This window comes from Sceloporus occidentalis, unplaced genomic scaffold, assembly GCF_023333645.1.
Source record: "Sceloporus occidentalis isolate IW3139 unplaced genomic scaffold, rSceOcc1.0.p SCAF_32, whole genome shotgun sequence".
Taxonomy (NCBI): Eukaryota; Metazoa; Chordata; class Lepidosauria; order Squamata; family Phrynosomatidae; genus Sceloporus; species Sceloporus occidentalis.
In genome coordinates, this window is record NW_028317012.1 from 2,792,455 (window position 1) to 2,817,340 (window position 24,886).

Below are 24,886 nucleotides of genomic sequence, written 5' to 3' on the forward strand. Positions count from 1 at the left end.
GAGAAAATACATAGCACATTTGGTAGCAACACATCCTTACTTTGCCCTTGGAATGCTAAATGCAGACCTCCATACTAATGTGCTATTGTTTGCTGAAATTTAGTACAAAGCAGGCACAAGGTTAATGAGTGAACATGTTATCATTTAAAATGAACAGAACAATTCTTTACGTATCTTTCCTGGGCCAAGCAAGATGCCAACTATGCAAGAGCTAGCATATTATTCATAATGAATGATGGTGTTTGAAGCTGGAATCATACAAGTATTGATACATTAATCACTCATATATACTATAACAATTTTGGACATTTCACAAAATGCAAAGTGAGTAAAGAGAAGCCAAATCAATATTTGGTGTGACCAGTCCACCCTTTGTCTTGATAACAGCGTCAATCACTTCCAGGAGTCCTTTTTAATGGCTTTGGCTGTATGTTTGGGGTTGTTGTCATGCAGCAGAACACATTGTGGGCCAATCAGATACTGCATCAGCATATCTGGGGGTCTTTTGGTATAAATTGTATATTCTTGGTAACTTTCATGGGAACAAACTCTCACTTTTTATACAAACGGTATCAGATGATTTGGGGTCATTACTCAGAGTTCTATAGACTTATGCTTTACTTGGCTCCTGGGCAAGAAGGTGCCAGTTCTCCCCTGGTTATTAAGAGGTTATTAATTTCAACCAAAGACTCCAAAATTAGTAGTAGATAATAAGCCAGTTGAAATGAAATACAGTTGAAATACAGGTTTCACTTTAGTAGCACAAGGCCATAATTTTCAATATACTATTTGTCAAAAGGTAATCCCAAATGTAGAGATCAAGGCATCTGTAGCTAATCTTCTGCATCATACATATTTATTAATTAGTGCACTTGGAATGAGTTCAACCTTTTTTCTTCTAACAGATGCATTTATTTGTTGTTATAATATCCATAGATACATCTACTCAAAAGCTGTCAGATAGGGGAAGTTGGGATTTCAAAAAGCTTACACAACATTTCAAGGCTATAACAATTAAAACAGACTGCACCATATGCTCAAAATTTAGTAATGATTTCCAGGAAAATATATCCGGAAGGATTATGGTGTTGTTAGTTGCATCAGGGTCATGACAGGCGACTGAAGGTCCATGGGACAACAAACGAGACCAATTTCCCAAAAATGTCAGAACTAAGAGTATAATGTGGTGGAGTGCGTTTAGAACAAAAATCATTAGGCTTCAGTCAAAAAATGTTGGGTACAGGATTATCTTCACTCCCTTCCCACCAATCCCCTTTGTGTTAAAAACAATCCCACAGTGTTCCCCAGGCCCCCATGTTATTAATATCCAACTTCTTTCCCCAAAGAGAGCGCATCTTGAAAAAATGTCTACCTTTCCCTTTTTCCAGGGAAGCTCCCTGGGCCCTTTAATGATTTAAAAGTCCAACACCAGTAGGACCAGTAGGAGCATGCTGCTCACTGTGAATTACTGTGTGCCAAAGCAAAAAGACAGACAAGCATTATAATCATAAGCAATATATAGCAATACTAATAATAGGGTGATATACTAAAGCAATATAAAAAGAATCCATTCTACTATACACTAATTATCACTCTTTGGGTTTTCCCCATGATACAAAGGAGCTGAAAGTCAACTAAAATTACACAATAGAAATCTCACTGCGGAATTAAATTGATAGTTTCCGATTATAAAATGAAATCCCACTTAGAGTGAGGTTGCTTTAGTGTGAGTGTAAGTGTGTGTGTTATAATGTATGTGTAAGCGTGTAGATGTGTGTGCTAGTGTGTTCGGCTTCACTTGCCCCCTCCCCCCAGGCCAAGTGTTCCAGCCCTCTCCTAGTGCTCCCCATGCTAGAAGGTACTAGCCCTTCCCTTGATCAGCAGCCCTTGATGTTGGGTTATTAAATGTGATTTTCAACATTTCTGGACAGGAATACCAATATCTTTACCAAGGATTTACTGAAACATTCAGATGTTTAATACACGATCATTTGTTTACTAGACTATTAATTTAAAACAGTCCAAAACATTAATTGTGCTAAATAATATAATATATTTTGGTTTGTAATATCACAATACATGGCTCAACACTCCATTCCCCATGGTTATTTTATTTTACACCGTACACATAGTGACTTGACAGCAGCAATTGAATGCAGCAAGATCAATCAAAAGCTTTGACAGCCATGGTGCCCTGTCTATCTCTTGGTTAATATCATATAGTTGTTGGATATTTAGCACATTTTTTTCTCTTCAGTGATATGCAAGGTTTTTCTTCCCAGTTTCCCTTTTTGAAATGGAGACATTGCAGACAGTTGCCTTCTATGAAGATAGATCACTATCTCCGCAAGGTCAATCCTCCACAAGTCCGTGAGCTTTGGAAGAAGAATCCGTCAAAAATGACAGCAGACAATCACCTTGGAGTCCCCTGGCTGTCTAGATTTTCAAACCTTTACTGGGTAGTTTTATGGATTTTAATGTTTATGTAACACATCTGTTAGAAGTAAGCGGGGTTAATGTCAGAAGTCTTTTTCATCTTCATAGAACACTATATGGCAATTTATTGAATATCAATTTACCTATATGGCTAATATGTAGATATTGCCAGAAATAAGATGAGTCCCTAAAAAATACTCCAATCGGGGTAGAGGATGTCACCGAAAGCCTGGCCTCTTTTCGGCACTTTGTAGGAATCACCAAGTTTACCAAAATTCTGTAAATTTGCAATTTGCACAAATCTGAATGCACAGGTCTAGCAGCTACTAGTGGTAACATTTAGCCTCTGTACTGTCCAGATGAAGGTTAGGAAGGTACTAATTGTTTTCTTTTGTGATTAGTATGCATTTGTATTCATTTTAGATCTTATTAAATGTTACGTGGAGCCATTGTTATTGTATGCAGTTTGGTATAAGTCCAGTTCCTAGACACCCTAATCATCAACGATATCTGAATGCTGCTACTATTATAAGATCTCCTCTTGGTGGGACATTTGTATTCATTGCATGATTTTATATGGAAGTAGATAATTAGTGTAATTAGGCTGGGGGTTGCTGTGTAAAGGTGTATTTTGATAATCAGCCTGCACACCTCTTATTCTGTTAAACGCAAACAAGATCACCAATTTTAGAAAAGAAGAGCATAGCTTTGCAGGATATTTTCTGCATGACAAAATGTTTTTAATAAATCTTTTAATTAATTGTTTGCTTTTCTTTCAACGTTGACAAATAGGAGGATGAAAAATATAAATTATCTCCTATGCTGACAGAGAAGGGAAATGATTAAGCTGATGCTGATGCTGAATCTCTATTGGAATTTTCTTTTATGTGCTAAATCTTCATATAAATTTTTTTAGTTGCTTTCAGTGACTGTTTGATAGTTTATCCTAAGCCTACTTTATGGGGAAAACCATCATAGAAGCCACTTTAGTTATCTCAGTTACATCCATTTTAGTTTGTCCTTGGGTTCACATTAGCTGCTCCTGTTAGGTGTATATAATAACTGTTACAATTCAGAGTTTCAAGCACTACCATAACCCGTTGTTGCCAGCCAGGAAGGGACTGGACATTAAGATTGGCTCTGGAACTTTAAGGCATATGTGGGCAATGAATGAAACACGTTTGGCCACTTGCTGGATAAACATGGCCACAAACTATACCCTTAAACTTCTGTAGTGTGCCGCAGGGTGTATCAAGCAGGAGGCCACACACAAAAGCCCTGGATTGGTAAGTAAGGTTGCCATCTTTTGCCAAGCCAATTCCTGGACACTCATTGAAAAGTTGCACCTGGGGAGTGTGGCTGGGGTACAGTCAGGGTGTGACAGTAAGTGAGGTTTTACAAATGACAGCTTCATGGTTTTATTTAATAGAGAGAAATGAGAGGAGAGAGAAAGAAAAGAATACAGAGGATAAAATAGAAGGGAGAGAAGAGTGAAAGGCGAGACAAAAAATAGAGTGAAGTGGAAAAAAGACAAGAAAAGGAAACAAGGGAAAGGAGATAAGACAGAAATAATGTAACAAAAGAGCAAAAGGAGGAGAGAGAAGCAAAGAGGGAAGAGAGAACCTGTTTAACTGACAGCTAAAGAGGACTTTTGGATGCCCCATCAGCTGCATCCGAAAAAAAATCCCCACATAGTGTCAGTAACTCTCTTATTTCCATAAAATTTGTACTGACTGGACAAATACCCAATGGGTATTTATATATATAAATGTAAAAAACCCTAAATGTTTAGCTGATGGCTTTTTTATGGAATGCAGCAGGTTTTTTTTCATTTCGTTAATTCACATACTGTATATCTAAGTGTTTTGTGTATGGATGTGACGTTCAGAATTAAGTTACATGGCACACAGGCCATGGAGTTTAAACTTTCCAGACCACCCGATAGGAAGTATTCATCTACTGGGATTAATGTAGATTATTGCAGGCAGCACAATCTCCCTAGGAGTTCCAGGATCAATGAAAGCAGTAGATTTAATCCTGGCAAACAATGCACACTAAAGTCAAGGCTTCTGTACTGCATTATAATGTCAGAAAGAGACCTGGTACTTATTTACCTCTTCTTCAAAAGGTTTTTGTGCTCCTGGGTGTTAGAGCTTTTGATATGAAGAGGTTATTTTTTTTCTTGCTTATTTGATTGCATCTTCTTTGCCGACAGATATATTGTACAAGTGAGTCCATAAAATAATATTTGTAGTTATTGTTTTCCAGGTTTACCTACGTTTTTATGATAAAATCGTTTTAACCCTCTCTAAATCAATAATGCAGTGTAGATTGTAATTATATAATATATTCCCAGAGAGTGGAATATTGCTTAGCACTTTTTTTGCTTGTACTGTAACTTTCAGATAACTAATTGGGATGAGAATTGGCCTACTCGAATATCATCATTTGATCATCAAAATAAAAGGTAAAACCAAACATGCCGTATTAACATTCCTGGGAACTGTATGGATCAGCTCAGGAGGCTCCAGGTATGACGTGTTATTATGGAGTCTACACAACAGCCTTTCGAACAATGTTTATCTTTACTCACCCTTCATGGCTATTTCATCCTTGTATCATTCCCATGGAGCTGAGCCTCTCCATGCCAGCTTCCACCTATTAGATCTCATATGGACAGAGAGACACGTCTCCAGACTTTCAGTATAAATAGACATTCACAGAATTTTACTTAGTGTTTTATATTTAAATTAAAAAAACTGAATAGAAATAGGCCAATATTTAGGCTTGTTTTGTCCAGGCGACATAAGAGCGATTTTACCAAATGAAAGTTAAGGTCTTTTATGTTAGCACAGTGATTTACAAAACATTTGTTTAACTTTTTTCTTTTCCATTTTATGTCCACTTTTAGAGCATTTTCATTTGATATATAACTCAGCAATGAGCAGATGGAGCTATTTTCCCCAGGAACAGCCTGAAAGAGATGTATCGTTTCACTTCCCTCAGTCCTGTTGGTTGTTGTAAGTTATAAAATGTCCTAGATAACCTCACATAGTTGTCTCCTCCTCGTACCAAAATGTGCAAATCATTACATTAGAGTGTGCATTATATTATGGAATTCATTAGCAGTCCCTGGACACAACCAGCGGAGACAGAAAACAAATTCTATGCATTTATATGCAAATCGTACAAGCTTTTAAGAGAAAGAAAAAAATTTAGAACAAGAATTCATGGTCTTGCCGGAATGAGGCACACTCGTGGGACCTATGAAGAAATATTATAGTACAGAAAACATCAGGGATTTAGGAAATAGACATAATGGAGATAGTAAATAATAATAAAAACAGTGCAGAAAGAGAGTTCGTTTTTTCACATGTGCTAAGGAAATTTCTGTCTTTCTATATCTGGTCTGCCCCAACAAGTGGGATGATTTTTTCTATGATCTTGACTGCTGTTATGTTTTGGGTTCATTGAAGGCATTTCCTCAATAAAACCATAGCAGGAACTAATTGCAGATTCATGTTAGTGAACATTTCATGGTGCATATTTTACCTCCAGGTGTTTCTTCTTGGTATAATTACATATTCAAGTGGGGGAGTTGGGAGGCTTGTCATATTTCTGGTGTTTAAGCCCATACCAACCTCAACATAATGACTCTAAACATACTCACATGGATCCAACGAGACCGCAAACAAGGCTACAAGTACATATCTACCAATTACGCTAACACACCCCTTTCAGCCCTTACTTCTGCTATACTCACCTTGTAGATTTTCTACGTGACAATAACTGACATAAAATCTCTAATGCTATATACCACATCAGTCACTGGAAATCTACACTGAATAATTATATTATGTTCATGCAATCTCTCCTAGATGATTGGAAATAATGTGAAAAGTTACAACCAAGTTATCATTATTATTTATTGCTTTATATAGCGCCATCAAATTCCATAGCGCTGTACAATGGGTGGACAGGACATTACAAGTAGTATGTAACATAATTTGACTTACAGAGACAACAGGTCATTAGGAATTTCATATGTTGTTATGTTGACTAACTGACGGAGTGCATGATGGAACTGGGGCCCCTGGAGAGGACTGAAAGCAAGCCTGCTACCCACAGAATATGGACCCTGTCTCCCTGCCCTATGGGTGGGACCGTTGTCCTGGCCTGGGACCCGAACTACCCAGTCTTCAAGTGCACCCCAGTACTGGTTAGTGGGACAGGTGCCTCTTGTCAGCTCCCCTGCATTCACAACTGTGCTGTGCTCCCCGACTGAACTGGATGCAGACCCGGTTGAGCTCTGGCCCCAGTTTGTGATTTGTGACAAAAGACCTGTCATACAGGGCCCCCAAAAGAAACTCAGAGATGGCTCCAGCCCTGGCTGTCAAACAAATATAGCACTCAGTTGTTTAACTAATCCCATCAATAGGATTGCTGCCAGGGGAATTAAAGGTTGGGTTGAATACATGTATCTGTTTATCATGTTAATGAAGTTCTGTGGATATATGAGTCTATGGTTTACAACAATAAAATGTTAATTCCTGCTGTACTCAATTCAACGTAGTTGTGTCTACTTATTGGGTACACATAGCAGGGTTCCAAGGTGTGCATGCTGACTGGTGCTGGAAGTGATTTCGGGGACAACAGGAGGATACATGTGGTGTGGGTGATCTTAGGGAATGACTACAGCCCTCTTGGTGAACCTGTTACACTAACATCTATTAGTATTGAGAATTGAGTATTGAGATTTGCTATTAGGCTTTATTTTGCTATGAATCAAAACAAAATGAACATTTAATGACAATAATATATAAGCCACATGGTAATTCTGTTTTAATACCAATATATGTCCTTCTCTCACATCTTACATCTAAATAAGAGCATAACAAATCCAAATGTTTTTTTTGTCTTCCCATTAGGGTTGAATCATGAGTACAGGGGACATTTGTTTCTAATAACGTGACATAATTCATAAAGGGTCTATTGTAATGCTACCTTGGCTCAGAAGTAATGCAATAGGAACATAAATATTGAAATTTTTTTTAATCTTATATTACAAAGTTCGTTATCCTAATTTATAGTGAAGTCGGGTCTCACTTCCATCCAAGAAGTACACCCTACAAAGCATATGTCCTATTGTCTTAAGCATACCTGGGTACTCAGGATCCAAGCCAGTGTCTCCAGGTCGCTGGTTTAATTTATTTTTCTCCACACAGTGAAGAGTTATGTGGTCCCTTTACATGTCCCACCACCTCCTTGCCCACTTCTCTCTGATCCTCACCCAGTTCCCGCCTGCTAAAACTCCTTTGGGAGATAGCATACCCCAGGAGGTTCCTGGGTATGCTGATGGTACCATCTGCCATCATTAGTGCTCTGTGTATTTACAATAAATATGATAATCCCAAAAACATATACTTTGTGATTTTTATGACAAATGGCTCCTCAACAAAACATGTCTTTTAGCTAATAATTGCTTCCCACTGGTATATCCTAAAGTGTGTCTCATTCATTTACATGTATCTTTAGTCATTGAAGATGCACAATGTCAAAGAAAGTTGATAAAACACATTATATACCCCCAGAGGAAAAAAACTCTAATTCAATATCACTAGTTATCATGAAAAAAACATCCTTTATTTATGTAGAGAGATAAAATTTAGTTATGCAGCATCTCCCTCCTACTATAATTCACCTTGACGAGTGGTAAATGAGTTTGGTGTGCCATCTCTTTTGTTCCATTGAAACCTTTCGGTTCTCAGGGCTTCATGGACATGAAAAATGCTAAATAATAATAATCACAAGCCGAGTCTGCAACAAAGTGTCTGATGGGTGCCAACATAGTCAAGATAAAGAACTAGGAGTATTCCAAGGGAGTTGAGAGGAGTGACAAAATCTGTTTTGATGAATCCTGACATGCAGAATAAAATCACTACGTGACTTCCCCTAGGTCATGAAACGACATTGTTTTCCTGAGCCACAGTGACAAGGAGGTGACAGAGATTAATAGCTTTGTATTGACTGAGCAACTTGAAGTTCCTTATCTTTGTCAAGTCAAGGCACCGTCCACAAACCAAAAGTGTTATTAGTCTTATAATTGCAAAGACATTTAAAGGGTTTCCCCTTAAGGGACTATGAAATCCAATAAACCTTTCATAAAACCTCAAGCGCTGAACTGCAAAGCTTGTGTCTTCCTAAGACAGCCACTCATACAGCTGGTCCTAGGGAAACCTTGGAGCTTCATACATTAAATCATGTTTGATTTATGAAGCCGATTCTGAATTTGTATCAGCAGTTTTATTAAAAATATATGAAAGGATGTTCTAACCAAGAGCTGCGTGTTTAAGCTGTAGGTCTTTGCCTGTCATTTAGATTCATGGCTCTGCCTATGTATAGATTGCTAATTTGAGAGACTAATTCAATTGGGCTCTTATTAAATTTCTTCTTTTTTTTGGACAAAATTTACAAAGATGCTGTCATCAACTTGTAATTCTGACTTATCCTGGGAGACTGTCTGCAGTGGTTTTTTTTTTAGACAAAAAAGAAATTTAGCCAAACATCATTAATTTTATATTTTATCATGGCCTAAATTAATTTAAAAATTTAATTAATTTATAATGACTAGAGAAGCTCAATTGATGGATATCACTTAGCATTTACTTCTTGATATTGTGTAATCACCTGTTTAATTGCTTAGTGCTAAGTAAGGCAAATGTGTTCATATTTTTACTCAATTTCCTTAAAATTATTATGGCTTTTTAATTGTATCACATCATGGTATTATACATTCCTGGCTGCCCTTTTCAAGCGGTTGGAATTGTGTGTTATTTCACCACTAATTAGACGCGGTCCCTTTTTATGGCTCTGAGTATTCTGTCATATTTTTAAATTTTAATATGTTGCCTTAGACTTAAAGCTGCAGGATGAGCAGGTTTTATTATATTGGTTATATCATTTGTTTAAAGTACCATCCAATGTTTCAGAAGGACATGTGTTTTTGGGTAGTGTGCTTAGGGCTTTGGAATAGGCTCTTTTTAAGGCTCTGTGGTTATTTCAGCCTGGGGCGTCAGGACTCGGGACTCCCTGGTGGAACGCTGCTCAATGGGCCAGTTAAAAGTGAGTTCTTCCCAATTGACCATTTATACTATGGAGGTCTGAACCCAGCAGCACACATTCTTAGAAGGTGGAGCACCAAGAATAGATGTGATATCCTGGCACTTAGCATTAAGGGTGAGACACAGGGTGCTGTCTTGGGTCAAGCCTAGGACAGCACTAAATATTGCTGACTTGGCCGATTGAATGGCAAGATCTCTGTGCATGGGATAAAGAGGATCCTCTTCCCTGTATGTCTACTGTTTGTAATTATTAGCAGAGACAGCAATCAAAGGTGTAATGTGTAAAGACTCTGGAGGGCTACTATTTTATGTGATCATTTAATCTACAACACTCAAAATTTAGAAAAAGCATTGTACCGCCGTTACTGTTGAGTTAAGTAATGTTGGAATACCAAAAATCAAGCATACATTATGGAATTTTCAAAAGTTTAAGAATATTTTTGTTCTAAAGTACCGGTTTTACAATAGTTCTACCCATCCCTTCTGATGATTTGCCCCTAACTGAAATTGAATCTTTAATATGATTCTTTTATTGCCTTTAATATCACCAGTCCTTCTGTGGTGACAACACTTTGTCTGCTGATAATGTCACACAGGTAATGTTCTCTGCAACATTTTGCAGATCAATAGTTCCCCAGATAACAATTAAATGTTTCCAATTTTCTGTGTACACATTTTGAATGCTATCATCCTAGAGAGCTGGCAATTCTCAATGTTTAGCCGATGACTAAAATGGGGTATTCAAATGACTCTTTTACGGAATTATCATTGTCCCTTTAACAATAATTTAATGCTATTAATTGCAATAGTAAACTTGCAGTTTGCAAAATAATAGTATAAAAATACCTATCTAAACTGTATTTTACAAGAAAAACATGATTATGCCACATTCCCTTTACATAGGCTGGCAGCTTAGAAACATAGAAACATAGAAAGTGACGGCAGATAAGAACCAGTAGGCCCATCCAGTCTGCCCAACCTCTGAGTACTTTCCTTTAGTACTTGCCCTTATCCTATATCTAGCTTGGCCTTATGCCTATCCCATGGTTGCTTAAATGACTTTACTGTATTAACATCTACCACTTCTGCTGGAAGGCTATTCCATGCGTCCACTACCCTTTCCGTAAAGTAATATTTTCCGATGTTACCATTAAACTTTTGCCCCTCTAGCTTATGGCTATGTCCTCTTGTTGTGGTAGTATTTCTCCTTTTAAATAAACTATCTTCCGTTACCTTGTTGATTCCCTTTAAGTATTTAAATGTTTCTATCATATCCCCTCTGTCCCGTCTTTCTTCCAGGCTATATAGGTTAAGATCCTTTAACCTGTCCTGGTAAGGTTTATCTCATAATCCATAAACCATTTTAGTAGCCCTTCTCTGCACCTTTCTCCAACATTTCTATATCCTTCTGGAGATCTGGTCTCCAGTACTGTACACAATACTCCAAGTGAGGTCTCACCAGTGATCTGTACAACGGCATGAGCTCTTCCCTCTTTCTACTGCTAATACCTTAGTCCTCTGGTTGGCTAGTGGCAACTCTCCTACTCTCAGATTCACCACCGCCATCTTGACTGCACACCCAACAGCACTTGACTCGTCAAGTTAGATCAATTTGTTAACCATGCAGCTGATACAGAGTTTTCTCTATGAACTGTAATGTGCATACTTTTAAATACACTCATATCAACTATGTTAATTCAAGCATTTTATCAAGCTGTGTCATTCTAGTGGATAGTGGATACAAGCTAAGTCGCGTTTTCCCAGCCACATTTGGGCCATCTAGTCTACGTTTTAGACTCTAACCTTAAATGGTCCATAGTCTTTTCATATGATCTGGATAGCATTTTGCTTATCCCATTCAACAATCAGTGGAGAAACACACCACATCAAAACTTCCAACCTTATGATATATGTTAATTCACATTAAAATTATATAATTAGAAAAGAATCAGGCACCTGGCAAAATTATCCTAGTCCAAATTGCTGTTTCGCGAGATGACATTGTTTTTTACAAGTCCTTAAAAGCCTAGCACTAAGGAATCACTTGCCTCATAGAGGACACAAGAAGGGTTATGTTGCACATCTCAAAAGCAGTGACACTCACTCTTAAGGTTCTGCTGACATTGTATTCTAGATACACTCACAGTCAGTGTTCAATGAATTAACATGGCCTTGTTTTCTTCCAAGCACAGCACCTGTCATATTCACTATACTCTTCATAACTTCAAAAATATGAAAGTCATAATCTTAAACCGTGCTAAGGTCAGAAGTCCTTGCCTAGTATGATTGATGGTTTGTCATTCTTGGCTCCATGCTTAGGTGTTTTATCTTTTTGCTTGCAAATTTGTACCACATCTGAAGGATTCTCGTGTAACAAATTTTACTTCTATAACAAAAAGACATGTTTTCCTACAAAAAGATTTTATGCCAAAATAATCCATAAATCCATAATAAAACTCCACAAAATTCTTATTAGATCTAAGTATTTACTAGTAAAGGTACAGTAGGTGGTTTAAACATTTTTTCAGTATATTTGTATTCAAAGAATATGAGTGATAATAAACACATTATAAATTTACAAGGAAAACAACCCAGGTTACAGCATTGTGATACAACATAAAGTTTCCAGATTGAATTGTTTGCATTTTTTGTGTTTAAAAATAGACAGTGCTTGGGATTTGGCAGAAATTTTCCATTTAGTACTTGGCACCCTACATGCTAGGTGCTCTTAGAGACATGCTTTGGAAGACAAAAGGAGGTCCTTGCCATTTCCGGAGTTTAATTTAAGTTTAATGAAGTTGTGATAGTAAATATTGTCTGCAAGCTATTCATGGAGGACCAAGTCCAACACATTTAGGAATTGTCTGTTTGTCTAAATATAGACTACTTCAACTCCCTTAACAAATTCTTCTGTTACCTCTAGATTATTTTTAATTTACTGCTAATTAGAACAATATTATTTGCTTACAAATTAAACACCAACTTTGTTTGCTACTTTTGTCTCTGGTCTTTTGGGGAGATTTCCAATGACTACTACTACTAGAGATGTATCCTTGATGGCCTAGGTCTAGAACAGCAGGTCCCCTACTTCAAAGCCAGCAGACAGATCTTGGGCAATCAGGCCCCTTGGTGTCCCGCTGCCCAATAAGCTGGTTACAGAGAAGATCCTTGATCTGTCCAACTGACCCATTTACACTATAGGGGCTGCATTAGCTCAGCACAGCCTACATAGACTGCATTAGGTACTGCACATTTCTAAGATAGAGCGAAGCAAAATTAAAAAGTGGCATTGTAGGACATGTTGTTCAGTTCAGGGCTGTGCTCTACTTTAGCTTTAGATTTTCTCTTGGGCACCATCTGTAGGTGTTCAGAGAGAGTAGGATAAAAACAGGCAGGAAACTGTAAGCCCACTAGCAGGGCAGACGGTTAGGAAGCAGCCGGACAGGTAGGTACGTCTGGGACACGCCGGGGTCTGGTACACAAATTGGGATTGTTGAAGTAGCCAAGAGTCATACACGAAAAAAAGATCAGATGCATCTGATGGTAGGTCAGTATGCAGGGCCAGAAACACAATGCTCTAGCAACGAGGCTAGGTTGAAGCCTGGTTTATATTGAGCCTTAATTGACCAAACGAGGGGCAGGTGTTTCAAGAGCATTAGGGAACAGCATGGTCCAAGGAGAGGCAGAAGGAGAAGGAGAAGGAGAAGGAGACAGTGATGCAAGATCCACCCGGTGGAGTAGTGGATAGGTGATTTACCTAGATTCCACAAGGTTGCAGGTTTGAATCCCTGTGGTTCCTGACAAGGTGTGACTATTGGCTCCAGCCTTGAATATAGTTTAGTCCATTCGCTGTAGGAGAAATTTGACCAGTTCCACTGGTATTCTATTCAATATAACTTTAGTAAATAGCTGAACTGGGAAACCAAAGGAAATTACATTTCTCTCCAATGGAGTGAAAACTCTAATGTAGATTTCATCCCTCTATGTATGCGTTAGAAAAATCTACATTTTTTGCAGCAAAATATATCTCGGTATTGAAGAAATGTATCTTTTCAGAACACGTAAGCATTCATCTTTGTAAAGAGCCCCAGGGTACAACTGGTACATCTTTTTACATCAGATATTTCACTGAGAAAACACCAACATTACTACAATGGATAACAAAGTGGATTTGAAAAAAATAATTTCTCCTCCAATTTTCTTATAAATCAGTCCCCTTTTGATGTATGCTTCAGATAGAGGTCACCCCTCGTAGCTCTGCCATTGAAATAAATATTTTCTTATTTTTCAGGTGTGCAGCACTGTAAGTACTCTAGGCTTTGTTGATCTGTCTTAATGAAAAGAAAACAAGTGGAGCAGAGGTGAATTGTTACCTATCTTCAAGCAAAGTAATCAATGAGAATATTTTACGTGGAAGCTTTAGTAATACATACTGTTACAAATCTAAGCTGTGATAGATCAACGACCTTAATGTTGTCCGTAATTGACTTCTTGAATGAGATAAGCCTATATAACAGAACATGTTCACAATAGTTCCTTCATTGTCAAAACATGTTCCAGAGCTAGAAAAACTTGCTAAAACTGAGAAACAAAATTTGTTTAAAAATAATGTCACAGTAACCTGAAAACAGATTATATTATACCAATCGTAAAAATTGTAAAAAAACCAAAACAAAAACAAAACATTGTCAATTAACTGCCAACTAAAAATGGTGTTCTACATAGACAAATATCGGTCATTTGACTGTTCCTCTGAAGATGTTTTATGTTTTCGTGGCAATGACCAAACAATGCTTAATTTTGAGAGAATTATTTCTGGAAAGGGTATGGACATTCAACAGTGATAGAATGATGTTTCTAAAGCAAACTTGAGTTCCTGTATATATACAGGGGTATACCTCTATTTGGCACCCCCCACTTTAGAATGTTTATGTGGCACCAGTCAGGGTACCCATGCTGACCCCTGTCCACTGCCAAACGTGCCTACAATGGGCACATGAGCATAAGAACTGGGCCACGGAGCAATGGAAAACGGTGGCCTGGTCAGATGTTTTCTTTTACATCATGTGGATGGCCGGGTGCGCGTGCGTTGCTTACCTGGAGAACACATGGCACCAGGATGTATCCATGTCTGCCCCACCTTGCAACTTACAGAACTTAAAGGATCTGCTTCTAACGTCTTGGTGCCAGATACCACAGCACACCTTCAGAGATCTAGTAGTGTCCATGTTTCGACAGCTCAGGGCTGTTTAGCTGTCAAAAGGGGACCTACACAATATTGGGCAGGTGGTCATAATGTTATGGCTAATCGGTGTAAATATTACTATTCTGCTTGTTTATTATTAACTCTCACATCTAAGTGGACAACCTTACAAAAATAAATGTATATAATACCTAAAGAGTATTACTTTCCCCAACAGGTAAAGGTAAAATCCTACCACTACATCCAAGGCCATACTGTGGATGACCAGACACTTTTAGGCCAGAGGCAGACAAATGAAACATGTTCCGTTTTATGTGTATCCAGCCAGCAGCTGAACATTGCAGGACCCAATTTGCCACTGTAGTGGAAGTAAGGTTAAGATTGTGGCCATATTGGCCCAGTTTGCCATCTGGGTGGTCCCGGCCTGTGTGCACCAATTCCAGCAGTTGCCAGCATCATTGTTTTATGATTGTAAGGTTCCCTCTCCTCTTCAATGGCAACTACCTAAAACAGCTATGAAGAAAGTGTAAGGCATTATGTGCAGGGCCGCCATGAAGTAGCAGTGCGTGTTGGAACTCTTCAAATCAGTTGGATGAAAACAAATCGAATATGAATGTCTGCTTCGTATTTCATATAATGCTGTATGTCTAATTTTCTTAAGGTGGACAATGCTCACAATTGATTTGCATGACCTAACTTTTCTTGTAGCAAATGCTTTTCTCTTGCTCGATGCAGAATGCTTAACACTTTCATCATTCAACTGTGTGATGCATATTCATTTCACATAGTCGTTATATTTCTGGATGATGAGATGCAAATAACTCCTTATAAAGCATTAGTAATAGCATTAGGGTTTTTTTATTTACATGGTTTTTCTTGGCTTCCGTTCTTTATATAACCCAACTTTTGCAGCACAGCTTGATGTAGTCTTGCCAGAAAATATAAAAAAAAAAAATCACAAGATTAAAAGATGTTTCACACACAGGAGAAAATAGAGACTGTCTAAAAAATAGCTTGTTGAATAATAGCACCAGTAAGCCTAGCTTGGTTTGCCAAATTATCAATGCTTTGTCATTTACATGCAAGGCCAGTAACATTATAAAAGACCTGATCTTCTCAGGTGTTGTGATGTATATGGCATGTGATTGCTTATGATGTGACAAAGCACACATCACCATCTCTGGTCTTATAACTACTGCCTAGGCATCTATGAGGAGTCCTAAAGATTGCGACAAGGGATCAATCACACTACAATATAAGGATAAATACCTAACCTATCAGAATCACAAAAAGAAGTTAAGATTAAAATCCTCATTGTGTAAGCCATAAACTCACCCTTGCCTCAACAGACAACATCTAAGCAGAAGTGTCCCTGCTTCAACTTGCACCTTATATTTAGTGTCATACTGATATACACATGTTTGCAAAAAGTATACAACTATCATAACGATTACCAGCAAAATACAACATATTATTATAATCCTTATGTCAGGATATGTGTATAGATTGTTGTGTACCCAAAAAGTGACTACACTAGATTATTTTATTGGAATACAAACTGCAATAAAAATTACCTCTTCCAAATACCAACATGTATACCTAAGAGCGCTAGAGGTTAAAACAAATCATGTTGAAGATTTTAAACAATGTGTCCTCTAGGTTATTATTTAACTTTAATAAAGTGTGTAAAACTGTATAGGAAAATATTGACAAAGTAGGCATGCAGGCTCTGTGTAATATATATTAGATTACTCACAGAAAAATCTATAGTTTGGGTTATGGTGATTGGCAGGACAGTTATTGCATCTGCAATCAGAGTTTAGCCTTCATGGCACATCCTTTCCCAAAGCATAGGTTATGTACATTTGTGTGTCTTTTAGAAACATAGTTTTCCAGGATTCATTTTAGTTAAATCCATTGGATGTTGGGATTCTTGAGTTTTGAATTAAAAGCAGCATAACTGTACGCACTTAGCAATAATCACATTTTTACTCTATTGTAACCCCTGTTTTCTAATTAAATATTCAAAGCAGCAATATTGAGCACATTACATATTCATAGCTAGATTCTCCCCGTAGAATGCTTACTAGTGTGATGTGTTCATAAAGTTGTCTCAGAATCTGGTTTTGCATCTCAGATACATGAATGGTTGCAGCTGAGATTCATTTCACCGCTGGTCATGAGCCGTAATAAAACCATGGATCTAAAAGGGATGGAGCTTTGTTTAAAGGTGGAGTTTGCCCCACCTTTGCCCATTGGATGGTGTAAATCTGTCCAAAGCACAAACCATATTTTTAAAGCAATCATTTAGACAAATGTCCTAATCAGTGCCATCCTGACCCCCAAACAACCCGCCTGTGTCATATTTGTTCGAGCTTATCTGTGCAATCTTTCCCTCAAACAGCTTGTCTGTGCCATCTTTCCCCCTTGTCCCTCTCTTCCACATACTTTCTGGCACACATATGTAAACACACACAAATTTATACAAGCTAACACAGACTTACTCATATTTCCCAAACACACGTACACACTCCCTCTCACACCACTCATGCTAACACACACTCCATCTCATACCACTTACACATCTATGCTCACAAACACACTTGCACTTACACATCCACATCCATGCTTATGTACACTTAAACATAAACACCCTTGCTCACATAAATACAAACATCCATGCTTACATAAATACAAACCTATATACCTCCTCCCTTCCTGGGAAAATCTTTCTTAGGAGATGGATGACTTCACCAATCACCAAAGATGCAATGAAAGGGCAAAATGATTCAATGAAGAATGTTTATCGTCTGGTTTAGGAGGATGTGTTTGCACAGTTCCGTTGGGTATATTCTCCCTGTCCTCTCAGATCGGTGAGAATGTCTCCGGCTCTATGACCAGCATCTGGGTACAATGCCTTCTGTGGTTTCAGAGGGAATCCACAAACACTTTATCTTCTAATGGATTCTTATTGTGTCCCCACTGCATGGTGTTCATGTAGCAGACCTTGGGTCAGTGGATTTCCACAAAGTTTAACATTGTTCATCTCAGCCAAGCACAGGCAACAAATGAGGGAAAGAGGCATCACAGCCTTTTCCAAGTAAAGTGTACATATCATTCTAAAATTAAACTTTCATGCAATAATAATAATCGTGAAACACAACTTTAATGTAATAATAACCAGATGTAAAATAACAGCTTCTCATACTATTCTTTGTTACTTGCGGATACCTCTACAATGAAAACATATAGGGGTAGCTGTATTAGCCCAAGAGAAAGTTAAGTCTTTAGTCAAAGTTAATACTTTTAGTGGCCCAACATAGAAATTATTTAAAGTAACATATTCTTTCATGATCTCAAAGGTCTCTTCTTAAAATGGAATGCCAGGCTTTAGTACAGTCTTTAGAGGGAGCAACGCAAAAGAAAAAACATATAAAACTGCAGACCTAACAGGACACTAAAAGTTAATGCAATACCACAAGTGATATGTGCGTTGTATCAGGTAGGGCTTTTACACAAATTAAGATTGTCACAAAATCACTATGTGATTGATCTGTGCTAGCAGCTGACTTTGTGCAAAAAAAAAAATAACTGCCCTACAACAGTTCAAATTAACCTTATCGTTGGCTGCCTCTTATAGATGTGTTAGTTCATAAAATGCTTTTCAAGAAGTGGATTAGTACGACACACCACTTCGACACGGCTGATTAAAGAGTAATTTAACACTGCTTTCTAGTGCTCATCTTTTCAAGCAGAAACACTTTGCTCTGAAGTCTGAAAATATAGTAGACGTAATCCTCTTACTAATTAAAGAATTACATAGTGTTTATCGTTATGCATTTATTATTACTTGTGTAATTTTAACTAATAGAACTTGAAGAAACAAAGACAAGATGTGTATTATTTAACTTAGACACTGAGAGCTATAAAGACTCAGATGCTTAAAGTATTCTTAACATGAAATATAACAATATTTACTTAGATTTAATAAATGCCGGTATATATTAGCCAGAAACTGTTGTCATTGCATAATTAAAATGCTGTAAGCATGTGAAATATGAAAAAGGCTTATGTATTATTGAACAATATGATCTTATTTGTTAATAAAATTTATAATCATATAAATAGAAGTACCGTATTTGCTCGATTATAAGACGACCCTGATTATAAGACGACCCCCCCGAATCTGAATATTACTTTAGGACGGGGGAACTCTGATCTCTGACAGCCGGGGAAGGTCTGCGCGATGGACGCAGACAACCCCCGCTGCTAGCCACACCTCCTTCCGGCTGCAGCGTAAGTTGTCCACGCGAATCGCGTAGACATCTACACACTTCCCCGGCTGCACACCGGGGACTCAGAAGCACTGGTAAGTGGGGCGGGGGAGACAGGAGGATCCAGGTCCCCTGCAGCTGCTAAGATCCAGATCTGGATCTTAGTCGTCTCATAGTCAGACCTATTTGAGGTCTGATTATAAGACGACCCCGATTATAAGACGAGGGGTATTTTTCAGAGCAAATACGGTATATCAGGCCTTAAGACAAAATAAGAACTTTCCTTTCTTTCAACATAAGGATATCAAGAGTTGGAGATGTAGATAACAAACGAGAAAAGCTTAATAAATCTGGCTTTTACACTTTACAACCCCAGCTGGGTCTCAGCCATCGCATTCTTGTCTCCCCCACTCCTGATACAGACCACACAAAGATGACTTCCGCAAAATACAAGAAATAAAATGGACAGACGTTGGACACAATACTCCAGAATATAATATGATTTTGTTTTAAAAGCTCTAATGCACAGATATTGAAGCCACAAGTGAAAGGTTTTTCAAAGTTCCCAATTTAGATGGAATCCAATGGCAGATGAAAGCTGTTTGACTCATGTCCATTCTTACTTACTATCTGCTGCAAGACCTCAAGAAATACTTTTTCGTTACATCTGAACCTCAGATTCTTTTGTTTTAGAATATAACATCTTGTCCTCATCTACTCCGCTCAGAAATGTATTTGTCCTCTGTATGTTGCGGACTTTATATTTTTGAATATTGTCTTTCCCCAAACTACAAAAGTGAAGATCTTTATGTCTTTCTGCAAAATGCTCATCCTGTAGACCATGTACCTTTTCACAATTCAGAATATGAGTAAAAAACCACAACACAAGGATAACAGCTCAAAATCAATCCAATTACATAGATAAAGGTCATCTGTCCTCAGGGGGTTACGCTGTCTTATTCTGCTCTGCATTTAGTAATTTCCCTATTAAATGATACTAACCATTTTACTTATTGGTTGTTCCTTTTGTTTTGATTTTCCTTATTATAGGGTAAGAGTAGAGAAGAGAAGATTCAAGACAAAACTGGGTTAATTTGGATGTCCATCTAAACTTAGTTAAAATGAAGATGTGGTGAAATGTTATATCACAACATTTTTAAACTTGCTGAATTGTTTAAATATTATTAACCCCTTAATGACAAAGCCGTATGTGTACGGGCTCAAATTGCATTGGGTTTAGGGACCGCCCATTGTCCTTAAGGGGGTAATAAAAAAAGTATATATATATATATTTACTAATAATGTAAATTTGTTAACAGGTTGACCTGGCTGACGTTTTTGACAACTTTATGATCTTGTGAGGTGAATTACATTGGAAGAGACATGTCTGTGTTCAGCAAAGTTTAAGCAAAAATAAATTATTGAAAGCTTCTTGGGGAAATTGCTTTTTTTAAATTTTCATTGCAAAAAAATAAATAAGAAGAATAAACAGTTTTCAAACCAGACTCTTTCTTTGAGAATGCCTTTTAATTAAATGTATTGTATCTGGCTGCACAAGAGCCTGTTAATGGATTCTAAATAGATGTGAGATAGAAATAAACGTACACTTCCCTTCCAAGCTCTCTTAATGTGTTATATAGAATGTTAACACAATATTACATGAACAGACTACTGCATAACTGTAGATAACAAAAAAAATGAACCGCATTTTAAAAGGATTAAAAGTGTGTATGGACGAGTACTTGACCGGCTGTTCTATTAATGGGAACATTCTGGGAATATTCGAGACCAAACAAAAAAATCTGAAATTAATGGAACGCAGGCCGGACAAAAACATTGCTTAGACATAAAGAATGTCCTTCAGAAACAAGCTATGGAAAACAGGTCCAGTTAAGAAGCAGACCTTTCGTGCATAACAATGCTAATGGAATTTGCAACGTACCAAAATCAATGCGTATTTTTATTTGCGAGGATTATTAATGAGACTATAATTAATTTGTAGAAGCTACATTTTTGTTACATAATTACACATACCTAAACAATATGAAGACATTTTTGCTACAGTAATATCAGCATATTGTAGAAAATGTATTAACACCAAACTATTTAAATTGTTATCAACAATTTTAAAGATGCATCTAAACTATGAAAACAAATCTAAAATTAAAATTCTCTGCATGCTATCATGCTCTCTTTACCCCTTGGCTTCTATTTTATACTTTCTATTCATTTAACAAAGAAATGAAGAACAAAAATATAGAACTCCATATGGCTGGGAGTGTAGGTTTTGTCTATTTCTACATTTTCCAAAAACTGGTCACAGATGTGTCACATGTATTATAAATTAAGGCTACTCTATCAATCAGAATCACTGTCTATTTATCATTAGGGTGATCTACTATGCTGTTTTTTAATGTTAACGTAAGAGAACTTGTAACCAGCAAATTACAAATTAGTGTTGTGCTTAAAAGAACATTTCTATAATAAGGTTTAATTTATATATTAATATAAATTAAAAGTTTAAACAATATATGTTATACTGCTACAATAAAGAATCTATTTGTATATTATACTGTATTTTGTTACTTGTTACTTCTGTTTGCTTTCTCTTAGATACAATTTAGAGTTAGGTCACATTATGTGGCTTTGCTATATATATATATATATATATATATATATATAATCATTTTAATTTAAATAGCTTTTGCATTATTAAAACACTGTTGTGGAAAAGGAGACCAGGGTTGCTGTAGGTTCATATAAGTTCAGAATTTTCTACCTATACTAGCTTTTAAGCAATAACTCTTACTATTACTCATACATTACTCATACCATTTTGTTCCAAGTAGCTTTTGGGTTAGCATTTTACTAATATGGCTTATTCCTGCTATAACTTTGAGATCTGTATTATTCAGTTCTGGACTTTTGACATTTCACAAGTATGTATAGTGCTTTACAATCAGCAAACCTTTCCACCACTCCATGTCTCACTGTGTCGAAAGCTCACTTTAAACCACATTTGCCCATCTTGCAAATACTGAATCGCAGGACACTTCCATTACCTGCGAAATACGTAATTTTGCTTTATGTTTCCATTGTATGCTGAAATTCAAGAGAAAAAAACCCCATAAAAATTAGTGCTTTTTTAGGACAGAAGAGGGAAGAAGAGAAATATTTTTTGTTATACTCACAGCCAGTCCACCTATCCCAGTTTTTATATTCCATCAGTATTGTTTTCATATTTATATACATTCATGTTTTATTAGTCTTGGTTTATTTTGCTATTTTTCTTTCTATAATTTTGTAAATCAAAGAACAATTTAGCAGCTGTTTAAAGTATTTAATAAACAAGGATGTTGCTCCATCTGACTCATGTTTTAAATGTACATTTTCTTTACTATTCCCCTAATAACCTTTCTGTTAAGGCACATTGGAATTAATGTGTTTCTTTTAAAATTCTGTCCCTAGGGGTATTTTTTTACATTAGTTTGATGATATTCCATTTTGTCAAACAGTAGAAACGCTCTAAGCAGCCTCCTTTGTCAAACTAACACTATATATTTGAACCAATAAGACCAATTTTTATTCATTACAAATGAAACCATGTGATGGTCATTGTCCTCATGTGGTTTCCTTGCATGGAAATTTGGCAGAAGCTCTGAATGTTTTGGTTATTACGAGATCCCAGGCAGACATAAGTATTATTAGCTTGTATACAGTGTATAGCTGTATTAGCTGACACTAATCATTGTCACCCCTTTGATCCATGCCACCCTTGATTGATTGATTTTGATCTCATATAGCCAACAAATAGAGAATACCTATAATTTGCCAATAATAATGCATCAAATTAGACTGGCATAAAACAATGCTATCCCAAAGTTCGATTAGACATAATTGATATTCCCAAATGATACTCAGACTTGAGTTGTCCCACCAGAGACTACTCCAGGTCCTCTATCAATCAATGTCTACTGTATATTGCAAGTTTCATTACTGAACATTGTGTGACCTTAGAATTGCCTTGACTTTTATAGGTGGCTCATGTAGGTTTGGCCCACTTGGAGAACATGACGCTTGATCGATTGAGCTATGTCTTTATGATCTTTATAAAAGGACTTTGTGGACAATCCTGGAGATAAATCCATCACAAGTAGTTGAATAGCATTCCTTGCTTATATTTCAATGGGAACATTGACCCATATTTTATTATCTGGGGTAAGATGCATCACTGTTTTTTATTTTATTTTTTCCAACTGTAATCTATGATAGGATTGCTATTCAATAGATTTATCTCCACCATAGAGTCTAGTCCAATGTTTTAAAAAAATCTGTTTTAAAAAATAGAGCTTCATTTCACCTGAAGAACCAAAAATTAAGGTTGAGTGTTCTGTAAATTCTTTATACATGAGCTGTTCTTCATTTAGACATGATGTAATATATTAATTAAATGTATATTAATACATAAGGTAATCAATTTTTGAATGCTTATACCTTGGTACATTTACAATTTATCAATCAGTTTATTGAACAATCTGTATTTTACATTTCTACTTATACTAAGGAATTTTTAATTGGAATTACACAAGCTGTGTGAACGATATTTTGTAGCATAGTTGACAAACTGTCTTTAATAACTCAATTAAAGTTTTGCGATTGGATGCATTTTTCTAGACTTGCATAAAGGGTAATTTAATTTGGCCTTTACTGTTGCTGACAAGCACAAGTAAAACGTCAATCAGAAGCAGCAGCTATGTTGGCTGACGAGGATGCCCTTATTTTTAGAAGGAAGGTTAAATGGTAGCAGGATGACCAACCCATCTTTGAAGAACACAAAGAAGAGTTTGTAAAATCAAATTTTTAAGTAATGTGGAATGCGACTTGGGAAAATGTTATCTCTCTTATAAAATATGAATATCCATACCAACCATAGTAGTTATATATTACTGTATATATATATATATATATATATATATATATATATATATATATATACACACACACACATACACACTTGCCTCTGTACTGCCATTTTAGTATGTTTAAGGACATTAGCATGCACTTTGTGTTTCTCACTACAATCGTTTTAAATAGACTTGGGCACCAGGGGGCTCTTTGTGTTCGTCTTCGTGCTCGACTTCGGGGGAAAAAAAATCTTCGTGTTCCGCGAACATTCGCCCGTTCCTGTCTTCTCTCCGGGCGAATATTCGTGGACATTCTTCGTTTTCGGTTTTTCTTCATTTTTTCCGGTTAAGGGGTTAATACGGGGTTAACGCAGCTCTGGCGCCAGGAGTTTAAATGTCCGTATGAGCAACTCTATTGGTCGTCGGCAGGGGGCTCGTCTGCCATTGGTTGATGGCAGACGAGGCCCCTGCTGGCGACCAATAGGGTCGCTCGTACAGACTGTTAAACTCCTGGTGCTGTAACTTACCCTGCAGATCCCACTGGCCTCCCTGTTCTATCAGTTAAATATCTTTATTGGTCGCTCGTACGGACATTTAACTGATACAACAGGGAGACCAGTGGGACCTTCCGGGTAAGTTGCAGCATTGGGGTTAACGTTTTAACTTTTATTAGGGGTTAACTTTTTTTTTTAAAGAGTTAAGGGGCCGTGCGAGTGAGCCTATTGGTCGCTTGCACGGCCCTTTAACCTACGGATTTCCGCTCCTGTTATCTAACGCAGCATCGAAGGGGTTAACGGAAGCGGAAATCCATAGTTTTCGCTGTCAGGGGTTACAACTTACAAAGGCCATGCGAATGAGCCTATTGGTGAGCCTATTGGTCCCTGCCAGAGGAGGTCCCTGTAGGCGACCAATAGGCTCATTCGCCCTGTAACCCGTGACGGCGAACCT